General features: G+C 39.9%; 1 protein-coding gene across 14 annotated transcripts in view; it reads right to left on the reverse strand.

Annotated features, from left to right (window-relative positions):
* Positions 1 to 14,343, reverse strand: part of BBX (BBX high mobility group box domain containing) — a 291,684-nt gene that overhangs the window by 196,299 nt on the left and 81,042 nt on the right. For 2 of the 14 annotated variants that reach the window (XM_082626011.1, XM_082626019.1), the window contains exon 2: positions 2,279 to 2,421. The exons of the other annotated variants lie outside the window; for them this stretch is intronic. The gene's annotated coding sequence lies outside the window, so the exon portion shown is untranslated. The remainder of the gene's footprint in view (positions 1 to 2,278; positions 2,422 to 14,343) is intronic. 14 annotated transcript variants of the gene reach the window in all.

Genomic DNA, 14,343 nt, shown 5'->3' on the forward strand with positions numbered 1-14,343 from the left:
ACTTAAACATACAAAAAATCAATTATATTTTTATTTATGAGCAATGAACATATGGCCATCAAAATTAACGTTTATATATAATAGAAGTAAACATGTAGACACCAAAATTAAAAATACAATAAATACCATTGGACTTCCCTGGCGGTCCAGTGGTTAAGACTCTGTGCTTCTAATGCAGGGGGCATGGGTTCTATCCCTGGCCGAGGAACTAAGATCCCACATGCCGCACGGCATGGCCAAAAAACTAAATAAAAATAAAAATGTAATGCCATGTACAGTAGTTTTTAAAATGAACTAATTAATTGTAAATCTAATAAAAACATGCCCAACACATGGATGCTGAAAAGTACAAAATGCTGATGAAAAAAAATCAAAGATCTAAATAAATGAAGAGATACACTGTGTTCAAGAAATGGAAGACTAAACATAATAAAAATGTAAATTCTCCCCAAACTGTTATACAGATTTAACACAATTCCTTTAAAAAAAAAGTTCCCAGCAAGATTTTTGAAGATGCAGTAGATAGAGACAAGATTAGTCTAGACTTTATACAGAAAGACAAGCAACTAGAATAGCTAAAACAATTTTGAAAAAGAAGAATGAAATCAGTCTATCTGATTTCAAGACCTAATATATAGCTACAGTAACAATTAAGAATGCATGATAGGGCTTCCCTGGTGGCTCAGTGGTTGAGAGTCCGCCTGCCGATGCAGGGGACACGGATTTGTGCCCCGGTCCAGGAAGATCCCACATGCCACGGAGCGGCTAGGCCCGTGAGCCGTGGCCGCTGAGCCTGCGCGTCTGGACCCTGTGCTCCGCAACGGGAGAGGCCACAACAGTGAGAGGCCCGCGTACCGCAAAAAAAAAAGAATGCATGATATTGCTGGAGGAGCAGACACAATAGATCAATGAAACAGAATAGAGAACCAGAAATAGACCCATATAAGTATGCCTATCTTATTTTTGACCAAGGCACAAAAGCAACTCAATAGAGGAAGGTTAGCTTTCAAACCAATGGTGCTGGAGCAACTGGACATCCATAGGTCCATCCAAAGGACCTCAACCTAAGAAACACATCTTATACAAACATTAACTCACAATGAATCATGAACTTAAATGTCAAACACGAAACTATAAAGAGAAAAAGAGAGAAAAAAAAAAGTCTTCAGAATGTAGGGCTAGGTAAAGAGTTCTTGGACTTGGACTTGACACCAGAAACATAATCCATAAAAGGAAAAAGTGATAAATTGAACTCCAACAAAATTCAAAACTTTTGCTCTGCCAAAAACCCTATAAAGAAGATGAAAAGGTAAGATATAGATTGGGAAAAAATACATGCCAACCACATATCTGACAACTATTATCTAGAATACATAAAGAACTCTCAAAACACAACAGTAAAAAAAACAAACAATCCAATTAGAAAATGAGCAAAATTAATGAAAAGACATTTTACCACAGAGTATACAGTTGACCCTTAAACAACACAGGGGTTAGGGGTGCCAACCCCCTCTCCCCACCACACAATCAAAAATTGTGTGTGACTTTACTGTAGACCCTCCGTGGTTTCAACCAACCATAGATGGTGTAGTACTGTGTTAACATATTTACTGAAAAAACTCCATGCTTCAGTGGACCTGCACAGTTCAAACCCATATTAAGAGTCAACTGTATTGATACACACAACTTGCATGAGTCTCCAGAGAATTATGCTGAATGGAAAAAAGTCAATCTCAAAAGACTATGTACCATACAACCTTATTTCTATAACATTCCTAAAGTGACAAAATTACAAAAATGGGAAACGGATTAGTGGTTGCAAGCAATTATAAAGGGGGAGAGGGCAAGAGGGAAGTGGATGTGACAATAAAAAAGGCAACATGAGGGATCCTTGAGGTGATGGAAACGTTCTACATATTGTCTGTATATATGCTGATACTCTGGCTGTGATATTTTACCATAGTTTTGCAAAAAGTTATCACTGGGGGGAACATGAATAAAAGGTACATGGGATCTCTCCGTATAATTTTTGGTAACTGCACATGAATTGACAATTATCTTGAAATTAAAAGTTGAGTTAAAAAACTATAAAGCAATACTGATTCAACAACAACAACAGCAAACAAAAAGCAGGTGAGAAGTGTGTACTTCTTTATGTTCTCATTCCTTGGGTTAAGAGTCTCCTTGCAAGGCCTTGGACTAGGATTACCAAGTCACATTTACTCTCACTCTACATTCCTCCTTAGCTAACATCATTCATTCTGCAGGTTTCAATTACCTTATGCCATTCCTCTCTTCAGAAGTCCAGCCAACAGATCTGCTTCTCTTGGGGCTGTCCCTGTTTCGGTAGTTGTCACTATGTCATCAATGCATCAGATGTTACTGTTAATGTGTGGTTTCCTCTGTCTCACTCTCACACATCTAGTCAATCATAAAAACCATTAATTCAAGTTTCTAAATACACGGTAAATCAGTCCATTTCTTCTCATCTTCACTGCCACCTCCTGGTCTAAGCTATGACTATAACAATCTCTTGACTGACTTCTTCATCCCCATTTGTGCCTCCCTCCAAAGCATCCCTCCTGTAGCAACCAAACTGATCTTTACAAAACATAAATACAAACCCCTCACTCTCTAGCCAAAAATCTTTCAATGCTATCCACTGTGCTTGCAGTAATCTCATCAAAGCACACAAGGTACCACATATTCTGGTTTCCACCTCAATGATTCCACCCTTCTCGCTCTTTTCTAAAATCCAGTCATACTATTCTTCTAGTTTCTCCTAGACATCCTGCTCTTTCTCACCTCAGGGCCTCTGCATTCCCTCCCACCACTCCCAGCCCAATCTACCTAATTTTCTACTCATCAGATCTTATCTATCACTTCCTCCAAGACAGGTTTTCCTGAACCCTCAGATGAGGATAGGTCCCTTATTGAATAATGAAAGAGATACGTATACAGTACTGTACAACTTCAAATAAATCTAATTAAAGTGTTTTAATAAAAAGAATCAAATAATTCTAAGATTCATATTCTATATCTAATTCTATATCTAAGGTATAAATAATATATTTCAATTCACAAGTCATACATATTTGCTTTGGTGATTTATTTAGGTTAATTTAGATCTACTTGATAAAGACACTTAACATCCATTTTCTTTGTAACTTTCTATATATGAAATACAATAATAATAACAATACAATAATAATAATTCTCCTAGTAGGAAGCTTTGTCATTCATAGTCAAATCTGTGACCGTGATCTCAGATTTCTAGCCTGCAGAACTGTGAGAAATAAATGTTTGTTGTTTACAAGCCACCCAGTCTGTGATACTTTGTCATAGCACCTTGAATTGACTAAGACAGAAACTTGGTACTCAAAGTGTGGTGCTGCTATAACAAATACCTAAAAATGTGAAGTGACTTTGGAACTGAGAGTAATGGGTAGAGGCTGGAAGAGTTTTGAAGTACATGCTAGAAAAAGCTTACTTTACAGTGAACAGACCATTAAAAGCTATTCTAGTGAGGGCTCAAAAGAAGAAGAGCTGCAGAGAAAGCCTCAGTCTTCCTAAAGAACACCTAAGTGGCCTTGAACAGAATATTGGTGGAAAGATGGACAGTGAAGGCCATTCTGATGAGGTCTCCGATGGAAATGAGGAACATGTTATTGGAAACTGAAGGAAAGGCAATCCTCGTTAAAAAGCAGCAAAGAACGTGGCTAAACTGCGCTCATGTCCTAGTATTTTGTGGAAAATAGAACTTGTGGTTCTATCTTGTGCAAGATGGAAATATCCAACAAAACTGGCTATTTGGCTGAACCTTTTTCTAAGCAAAGTGTTGAAGGTACCATCTGGCTTCCCTTGAATGTTATAGTAAAACGTGAAGAAGAAAGAGATGACTTAAAGAAAGAATTTGTAATCAAAAGGGAAGCAGAAATTTAAAATTTGGGAAACTCTCAGCTTATCCATATTACAAAAAATAAGCAAGCATGTTTGGGAAAGACCACTAAGGGTGTGGCCAAAAGACCTTTTGATGAGATGAGTATGCGTATGAACCAGGGATTTGATCAGCCACCCCAGCAAGAAAACTGCAATTTGAACTCGAGGGGAAGGAGACAGGAACAAATGAAGGTTGGCTGTCAGACTTCTTGAAATTCATAGAAGGGAACCATAGAGCTATTCTGCTTCAAACGTGTGATATTCAGCACAAGGTAATTCAGAGATCATCAGGGCTTTTGGCTCAGTTTCAAAAGTGGGGAGGGCATAACCTGGGTTTCAACAGGCCAGAAGACTCCCATCCAAAGCCATGGGAGACAGACCCCTCCCCAGCAGAGCTGTGGGGAAGTGGCTTTCTTCATCTAGATTTCAAGGGAAGGAGTCACTTGGAGCTAGAGGCACAAGACCCAAGCAGAAGGCACCAGGGCAAGGGCAAGGCCACCACAGAGACCTCCACTAGGGCAGTGCCCAGCAGAGCTGTGAGGGTGGGCCTACAACTCCAAACCAGCAGAGCCACAGGTGTACCATTCCCGCCCGGGAGAGAGGCTGCGGGACTGCACCCAGCAAAGCCCTGGGGGCAGGGACGCTCTAGCGTGTCCAGAAAGTGGGGCTCCTGCCCCAGTGGGCCTGGCAGGCAGAGCATCAGGTTAAAGAAGATTATTCTTGAGCCTTAAGATTTGACGCCGTTTGCCCTGTTGGGTTCTGACTCACTTAGGAACTATCACCCCCTTGTTTCCTATTTCTCCTTCTTAGAATGGGAGTGTTTAACGCTCTGCGTGTACTACCATTACAATCTGGAAGCACATAATTTGTTTGACTTCACAGGTTCACAGCTAAAGGGGAATTTGTCTCAGGATGAACCATCCCTTGAGTCTTACCCATACCTGATACAGATGATATTTAGATGAGACTTTTGAGTCAATCCTGGAACCAGTTAAGATGCTGGGGCTACTGGGATGGTGTGAGTGCCTTCTGCACGTAACAAGTTCATGAATTCTGGGGGGCCGGCAGCAGGATGCTCTGGTCTAAATGCTTGTGTCCCGCCCCCGCAAATACATGTGTTGAAATCCTAATACCCAACGTGATAGTATTAGGAGGTGGGGCGTTTGTAAGGTGCTTAGGTCATGAGGACGGAGTCTGCATGAACAGAATTACTGCCCTTTAATTGGCCATTCTGTCATGTGAGGATATAAGAAGTCTGGGATCCAGAAGAGGGCCTTCACCTGGCCAGGCTGACACCCTGATCTCAGGCTTCCAACCTCCAGGACTATGAGAAATAAATGTTTTTTTGTTTATAAGCCACCCAGTCTGTGGTAGTTTGTTATAGCAACCTGAACAGACTAAGACAGACTTACTCATTATGAATAATTTAGCAACCAGTGCACTATTTCCTTACAATTTTTCTTTGCCATTTTATGGGCTTTAAGGGCAACTTCATACACACACACACACACACACACACACACACACTGTTAGAGGTGTTAAGTTTACTGTGCAAAAAGCAACACGTGCTTTGTAAATAAATACTAAAAATTGAACTTAAAGTTTAGGTTTCTTTCTAAAGTATTCTTTCTAAAGTTTGATAAGTTCGACTTAGTTTCTTAATGATAAAAACAATAACACCAGAAAAAAACATAGGAAAATGACTGTTGGGATGAGCCATGTAAAAATAAATTTGTTTGAAGCTTTAGAAAATATGTCTATACGCACTTTCTGAATAGTACCTTAGAGAGGTTAGGGCTTTAGATCTTTACATTTTAAAATTCTACAAGAAGTACTGAATCTGTATTTCCCAATTTCATGTTTATTTTCCAATATCCCATGTTGACTTAAAATTACATATGGACACTTTGTACTTAGTACTACTCTAGAATTAACTAATTCCATTAGTAATCATAACTTCATCTATTTGTAATAGTTTTCAACTGTGCTTCATCTATTTGTAATAGTTTTCAACTGTGCTTCTGTATAGTTCATGTACACATGGTTCATAGTTCTGTATACATTTATATGTTCATTTCCTGTTAAATACATCTAGTTAAAAGCATCATTATGAAGCATAAAAATAATGAATGGGTCATGAGAACAGATTTCAGAATATAAGATAAGAATAGCCATGTAAAAATACAACCACTATTAATTGATGTAAAATATGCTTACAAAATAGGAAATAGAACTTGAGACTACTGGGTTTTGCAAACGAAGCAAGGAATACTCTAAAAGTGCAGCTTCACAGGGTATTAGTGTTCATAATCTGCCAGCCTCAGGTTAATAAAACTGGGCTGTTTCCAAACTGTGACGGAGGGCATACATTCAAACCTGTATTAACCAAAAAGCCAGAGGAGTAGCTTTGTTTAACTGACTAAATTTACTTAAAAGGCCTTTTTGTTTCAACTACTGCTATTGAAAAACTTTCTAAAATGTATTAAGGAATACTTTCTTGCTTTAGTAAGTACCCTATAGTGAATACAATTAAATCACCAGTGACTGGCTGCAAGTCTTATCATACATTAGGGTCAGCCTTGTGAGCATCAGTTTTCATTGGACCCTAATGAAGATGTGCACATTTAGGCTAAATGTATACAGACTGGCCCTAGGCTATTCATTCTTTGGGAGCTCTTTAAAAAAAAAAAATACTGAATTGTTTAAAATCAATATTTCAAAGGGGAGGAAAGGAGCTTATTTTCTTGTAAGTCAAAAACTGGGAAAAATAAACCTGGTTATCTGAGCTTTTACTATATCACTGGAGCTTCTCTAAAGTAATAGGTGCTCTTGAAAAATCTGTTCCATTTCAACACTTTTAAGGAAATAAATGCCCAAGGGCAAAGCTGGGGGAAAAGAAAGGTAAAATCCAATTCCTATATAGAGAAGAAAACAATATTGAAGAAAGCTGCGCAATATTCAGGTATTAACTAAGTATTTACTATGTACTAAGTATGCTTAGGTACTAAGTACTCTGCTAAGCACTATGGCTACAGGAAGCCTTTTGTGCCTGGGACTCAGTTTCTTCACCTGCAAAATTAAAAGTCGAGCTATATATGCCTCTCGTTTAATATATAAAAACTTCCCATGCTGTGATTCATTATGAACAAAGTGATAATACTCTACTATGACCCACTGAATGTATGTATGCGGTTCAGGGGGTGGTGAAATAACTTTCCAAGGGAGCTAGGATGCCCAAACTCCTAAGAATACTATTCTCTACAATTAATTTAGGAATGCTGGCTAGTCATTTTATTCCTCTTTTATTGCTTTGGGCAGAACAGTAAATTAAGAACAAATAAAGAGCTGATTGGGCTATGTGTTATGGGATTAAATATTAAATATCCCAAAAGAGACAGTGAAGCATCCGTGGAGGCCTTATTTCCTTTCAGTTTTCTTTGAAGTCTTATCCTAAAAGACAAATGGGTGAACACCTACTGAACGCTGGTAGAAGACCTCAGACCTCCCAAAAGGCAAGAAACTCCCCACGTACCTGGGTAGGGCAAAGCGGGGAGATTCCCACACAGAGGATCGGTGCCAACCGGCACTCACCAGCCCGAGAGGCTTGTCTGCTCGCCGGCCGGGGCGGGCGGCGCTGGGAGCTGAGGCTCGGGCTTCAGTCGGAGTGCAGGGAGAGGACTGGGGCTGGCGGCGTGAACACAGCCTGAAGGGGCTAATGCGCCACAGCTAGCCGGGAGCGAGTCCGGGAAAAAGTCTGGACCTGCCGAAGAGGCAAGAGACTTTTTCTTCCCTCTTTGTTTCCTGGTGCGCGAGGAGAGGGGATTAAGAGCGCTGCTTAAAAGAGCTCCAAAGACGGGCGCGAGCCGCGGCTGAAAGCGCGGACGCCAGAAACGGGCGTGGGACGCTGGGGCTGCTGCCGCCACGAGGCCTGTGTGTGAGCGCAGGTCACTGTCCACGCCCCCCTTCCGGGGAGCTTGTGCAGCCCGTCACTGCCGGGGTCCCTGAATCCAGGGACGGCTTCCCTGGGAGAACGCACGGCGTGCCTCAGGCTGGTGCAACGTCACGCCGGCCTCTGCCGCTGCAGGCTCGCCCTGCACTCCGTGCCCCTCACTCCCCCGCGGTCGGAGTGAGCCAGAGTCCCCGAAGAGGCTGCTCCTTTAACCCTGTCCTGTCTGAGCAAAGAACAGACGCCCTCTGGCGACCTACACGGAGAGGCAGGGCCAAATCCAAAGCTGAGACCCAGGAGCTGTGAGAACAAAGAAGAGAAAGGGAAATCTCTCCCAGCAGCCTCAGAAGCAGCAGATTAAAGCTCCACAATCAACTTGATGTACCCTGCATCTGTGGAATACATGAATAGACAATGAATCATCCCAAATTGAGGAGCCAGGAGTCAGTGCTGTGCCTCTGAGGTGGGAGAGCCAACTTCAGGACACTGGTCCACAAGAGACCTCCCGGCTCCACATAATATCAAACGGCGAAAATCTTCCAGAGATCTCCATCTCAACACCAGCACCCAGCTTCATTCAACGACCAGCAAGCTACAGTGCTGGACACCCTATGCCAAACAACTAGCAAGACAGGAACACAACGCCACCCATTAGCAGAGAGGCTGCCTAAAATCATAAAAAGTCCACAGACACCCCAAAACACACCACCAGACGTGGACCTGCCCACCAGAAAGACAAGATCCAGCCTCATCCACCAAAACACAGGCACTAGTCCCCTCCACCAGGAAGCCTACACAACCCACTGAACCAACCTTAGCCACTGGGGACATACACCAAAAACAACGGGAACTACGAACCTGCAGCCTGCAAAAAGGAGACCCCGAACACAGTAAGATAAGCAAAATGAGAAGACAGGAAAACACACAGCAAGAGAAGGAGCAAGATAAAAACCCACCAGACCTAACAAATGAAGAGGAAATAGGCAGTCTACCTGAAAAAGAATTCAGAATAATGATAATAAAGATGATCCAAAATCCTGGAAATAGAATAGACAAAATGCAAGAAACAGTTAACAAGGACCTAGAAGAACTAAAGATGAATCAAGCAACGATTAAAAACCCAATAAATGAAATGAAAAATACTCTAGATGGGATCAATAGCAGAATAACTGAGGCAGAAGAACGGATAAGTGACCTGGAAGATAAAATAGTGGAAATAACTACTGCAGAGCAGAAGAAAGAAAAAAGAATGAAAAGAACTGAGGACAGTCTCAGAGACCTCTGGGACAACATTAAATGCACCAACATTCGAATTATAGGGGTTCCAGAAGAAGAAGAGAAAAAGAAAGGGACTGAGAAAATATTTGAAGAGATTATAGTTGAAAACTTCCCTAATACGGGAAAGGAAATAGTCAAGTCCAGGAGGCACAGAGCGTCCCATACAGGATAAATCCAAGGAGAAATACGCCAAGACATATTAATCAAACCGTCAAAAATTAAATACAAAGAAAACATATTAAAAGCAGCAAGGGAAAAACAACAAATAACACACAAGGGAATCCCCATAAGGTTAACAGCTGATCTTTCAGCAGAAACTCTGCAAGCCAGAAGGGACTGGCAGGACATATTTAAAGTGATGAAGGAGAAAAACCTGCAACCAAGATTACTCTACCCAGCAAGGATCTCATTCAGATTTGATGGAGAAATTAAAATGTTTACAGACAAGCAAAAGCTGAGAGAGTTCAGCACCACCAAACCAGCTTTACAACAAATGCTAAAGGAACTTCTCTAGGCAAGAAACACAACAGAAGGAAAAGACCTACAATAACGAACCCAAAACAATTGAGAAAATGGGAATAAGAACATACATATCGATAACTACCTTAAATGTAAATGGACTAAATGCTCCCACCAAAAGACACAGATTGGCTGAATGGATACAAAAACAAGACCCATATATATGCTGTCTACAAGAGACCCACTTCAGACCTAGAGACACATACAGACTGAAAGTAAGGGGATGGAAAAAGATATTCCATGCAAATGGAAACCAAAAGAAAGCTGGAGTAGCAATTCTCATATCAGACAAAATAGACTTTAAAATAAAGACTACTAGAAGAGACAAAGAAGGACACTACATAATGATCAAGGGATCGATCCAAGAAGAAGATATAACAATTGTAAATATTTATGCACCCAACATAGGAGCACCTCAATACATAAGGCAAATACTAACAGCCATAAAAGGGGAAATCGACAGTAACACACTCATAGTAGGGGACTTTAACACCCCACTTTCACCAATGGACAGATCATCCAAAATGAAAATAAATAAGGAAACACAAGCTTTAAATGATACATTAAACAAGATGGACTTAATTGATATTTATAGGACCTTCCATCCAAAAACAACAGAATACACATTTTTCTCAAGTGCTCATGGAACATTCTCCAGGATAGATCATATCTTGGGTCACAAATCAAGCCTTGGTAAATTTAAGACAATTGAAATTGTATCAAGTATCTTTTCCGACCACAATGCTATGAGACTAGATATCAATTACAGGAAAAGATCGGTAAAAAATACAAACACATGGAGGCTGAACAATACACTACTTAATAACGAAGTGATCACTGAAGAAATCAAAGAGGAAATTTAAAAATACCTAGAAACAAATGACAATGGAGACACAACGACCCAAAACCTATGGGATGCAGCAAAAGCAGTTCTAAGAGGGAAGTTTATAGCAATACAATCCCACCTTAAGAAACAGGAAACATCTCAAGTAAACAACCTAACCTTGCACCTAAAGCAATTAGAGAAAGAAGAACAAAAACACCCCAAAGTTAGCAGAAGGAAAGAAATCATAAAAATCAGATCAGAAATAAATGAAAAGGAAATGAAGGAAATGATAGCAAAGATCAATAAAACTAAAAGCTGCTTCTTTGAGAAGATAAACAAAATTGATAAACCATTAGCCAGACTCATCAAGAAAAAAAAGGGAGAAGACTCAAATCAATAGAATTAGAAATGAAAAAGGAGAAGTAACAACTGACACTGCAGAAATACAAAAGATCATGAGAGATTACTACAAGCAACTCTATGCCAATAAAATGGACAACCTGGAAGAAATGGACAAATTCTTAGAAATGCACAACCTGCCAAGACTGAATCAGGAAGAAATAGAAAATATGAACAGACCAATCACAAGCACTGAAATCGAAACTGTGATAAAAAATCTTCCAGCAAACAAAAGCCCAGGACCAGATGGCTTCACAGGCGAATTCTATCAAACATTTAGAGAAGAGCTAACACCTATCCTTCTCAAACTCTTCTAAATATAGCAGAGGGAGGAACACTCCCAAGCTCATTCTACGAGGCTACCATCACCTTGATACCAAAACCAGACAAGGATGTCACAAAGAAAGAAAACTACAGGCCAATATCACTGAGGAACATAGATGCAAAAATCCTCAACAAAATACTAGCAAACAGAATCCAACAGCACATTAAAAGGATCATAACCATGATCAAGTGGGGTTTATCCCAGGGATGCAAGGATTCTTCAATATACGCAAATCAGTCAACGTGATACACCATATTAACAAATTGAAGGAGAAAAACCATATGATCATCTCAATAGATGCAGAGAAAGCTTTCGACAAAATTCAACACTCATTTATGATAAAAACCCTGTAGAAAGTAGGCATAGAGGGAACTTTCCTCAACATAATAAAGGCCATATATGACAAACCCACAGCCCACATCATCCTCCATGGTGAAAAACTGAAACCATTTCCACTAAGATCAGCAACAAGACAAGGTTGCCCACTCTCACCACTCTTATTCAACATAGTTTTGGAAGTTTTAGCCACAGCAATCAGAGAAGAAAAGGAAATAAAAGGAATCCAAATCGGAAAAGAAGAAGTAAAGCTGTCACTGTTTGCAGATGACATGACACTATACATAGAGAATCCTAAAGATGCTACCAGAAAACTACTAGAGCTAATCAATGAATTTGGTAAAGTAACAGGATACAAAATTAATGCACAGAAATCTCTGGCATTCCTGTACACTAATGATGAAAAATCTGAAAGTGAAATCAAGAAAACACTCCCATTTACCAGTGCAACAAAAAGAATAAAATATCTAGGAATAAACCTACCTAAGGAGACAAAAGACCTGTATGCAGAAAATTATAAGACACTGATGAAAGAAATTAAAGATGATACAAATAGATGGAGAGATATACCATGTTCTTGGATTGGAAGAATCAACATTGTGAAAATGACTCTACTACCCAAAGCAATCTACAGATTCAATGCAATCCCTATCAAACTACCACTGGCATTTTTCACAGAACTAGAACAAAAAATTTCACAATTTGTATGGAAACAAAAAAGACCCCGAATAGCCAAAGCAATCTTGAGAACGAAAAATGGAGCTGGAGGAATCAGGCTCTCTGACTTCAGACTATACTACAAAGCTACAGTAATCAAGACAGTATGGTACTGGCACAAAAACAGAAAGATAGATCAATGGACAGAAAGCCCAGAGATAAACCCACGTACATATGGTCACCTTATCTTTGATAAAGGAGGCAGGAATGTACAGTGGAGAAAGGACAGTCTCTTCAATAAGTGGTGCTGGGAAAACTGGACAGGGACATGTAAAAGTATGAGATTAGATCACTCCCTAACACCATACACAAAAATAAGCTCAAAATGGATTAAAGACCTAAATGTAAGGCCAGACACTATCAAACTCTTAGAGGAAAACATAGGCAGAACACTCTATATGACATAAATCACAGCAAGATCCTTTTTGACCCACCTCCTAGAGAAATGGAAATAAAGACAAAAATAAACACATGGGACCTAATGAAATTTCAAAGCTTTTGCACAGCAAAGGAAACCATAAACAAGACCAAAAGAAAACCCTTAGAATGGGAGAAAATATTTGCAAATGAAGCAACTGACAAAGGATTAATCTCCAAAATTTATAAGCAGCTCATGCAGCTCAATAACAAAAAAACAAACAACCCAATCCAAAAATGGGCAGAAGACCTAAATAGACATTTCTCCACAGAAGATATACAGACTGCCAACAAACATATGAAAGGATGCTCAACATCTTTAATCATTAGAGAAATGCAAATCAAAACTACAATGAGATATCATCTCACACCAGTCAGAATGGCCATCATCAAAAAATCTAGAAACAATAAATGCTGGAGAGGGTGTGGAGAAAAGGGAACACTCTTGCACTGCTGGTGGGAATGTGAATTGGTACAGCTGCTATGGAGAACGGTATGGAGGTTCCTTAAAAAACTACAAATAGAACTACCATATGACCCAGCAATCCCACTACTGGGCATATACCCTGAGAAAACCATAATTCAGAAAGAGTCATGTACCAAAATGTTCATAGCAGCCCTATTTACAATAGCCTGGAGATGGAAACAACCTAAGTGTCCATCATCGGATGAATGGATAAAGAAGATGTGGCACACATATACAATGGAATATTACTCAGCCATAAAAAGAAACGAAATTGAGCTATTTGTAATGAGGTGGTTGGACCTAGAGTCTGTCATACAGAGTGAAGTAAGTCAGAAAGAGAAAGACAAATACTGTATGCTGACACATATATATGGAATTTAAGAAAAAAAATGTCATGAAGAACATAGGGGTAAGACAGGAATAAAGACACAGACCTACTAGAGAATGGACTTGAGGATATGGGGAGGGGGAAGGGTAAGCTGTGACAAAGTGAAAGAGAGGCATGGACATATATACAGTACCAAAAGTAAGGTAGATAGCTAGTGGGAAGCAGCCGCATAGCACAGGGAGATCAGCTCGGTGCTTTGTGACCGCCTGGAGGGGTGGGATAGGGAGAGTGGGAGGGAGACGCAAGAGGGAGGGTGTATGGGAACATATGTATATGTATAACTGATTGATTTTGTTATAAAGCAGAAACTAACGCACCATTGTTAAGCAATTATACTCCAATAAAGATGTAAAAAAAAGACAAATGGAATCAGCACTTGTGGTTTGATCCACAGAGCACTGGAGTGAACATTAGCAGGCTGGATTTGGTTTCTAGCCTTGACAGTAGCAAACTGTGTGATCTTAGACAAGTCACCTGCTCATCTGCAAGATATTTTCTTCCATTTCTGTCATTAAACAAGAAAGCCATGACAAATTCAGTGTATTTCCTTTTAAAATAAAGATATTACACAAATAGTTCAGGAGAATGCCCTGGATGTATTTTGATTTTGGAAAGGCATTTGACCAAGTATTGAATACAAACATTAAGACAGACTGCATAGTCAAATGGGTTCCCAACTTTGAACAGCAAGCTCTGAGTAATGAATCAGAAGAACTGCTGGAAAGATGGACTGAATTAACAAGATTAAGTTTAACTGTAGATTCAAATGAATGGCCTAGATCACTCT

This window comes from Mesoplodon mirus, assembly GCF_964341445.2.
Source record: "Mesoplodon mirus genome assembly, chromosome: 6".
NCBI lineage: Eukaryota > Metazoa > Chordata > Mammalia > Artiodactyla > Ziphiidae > Mesoplodon > Mesoplodon mirus.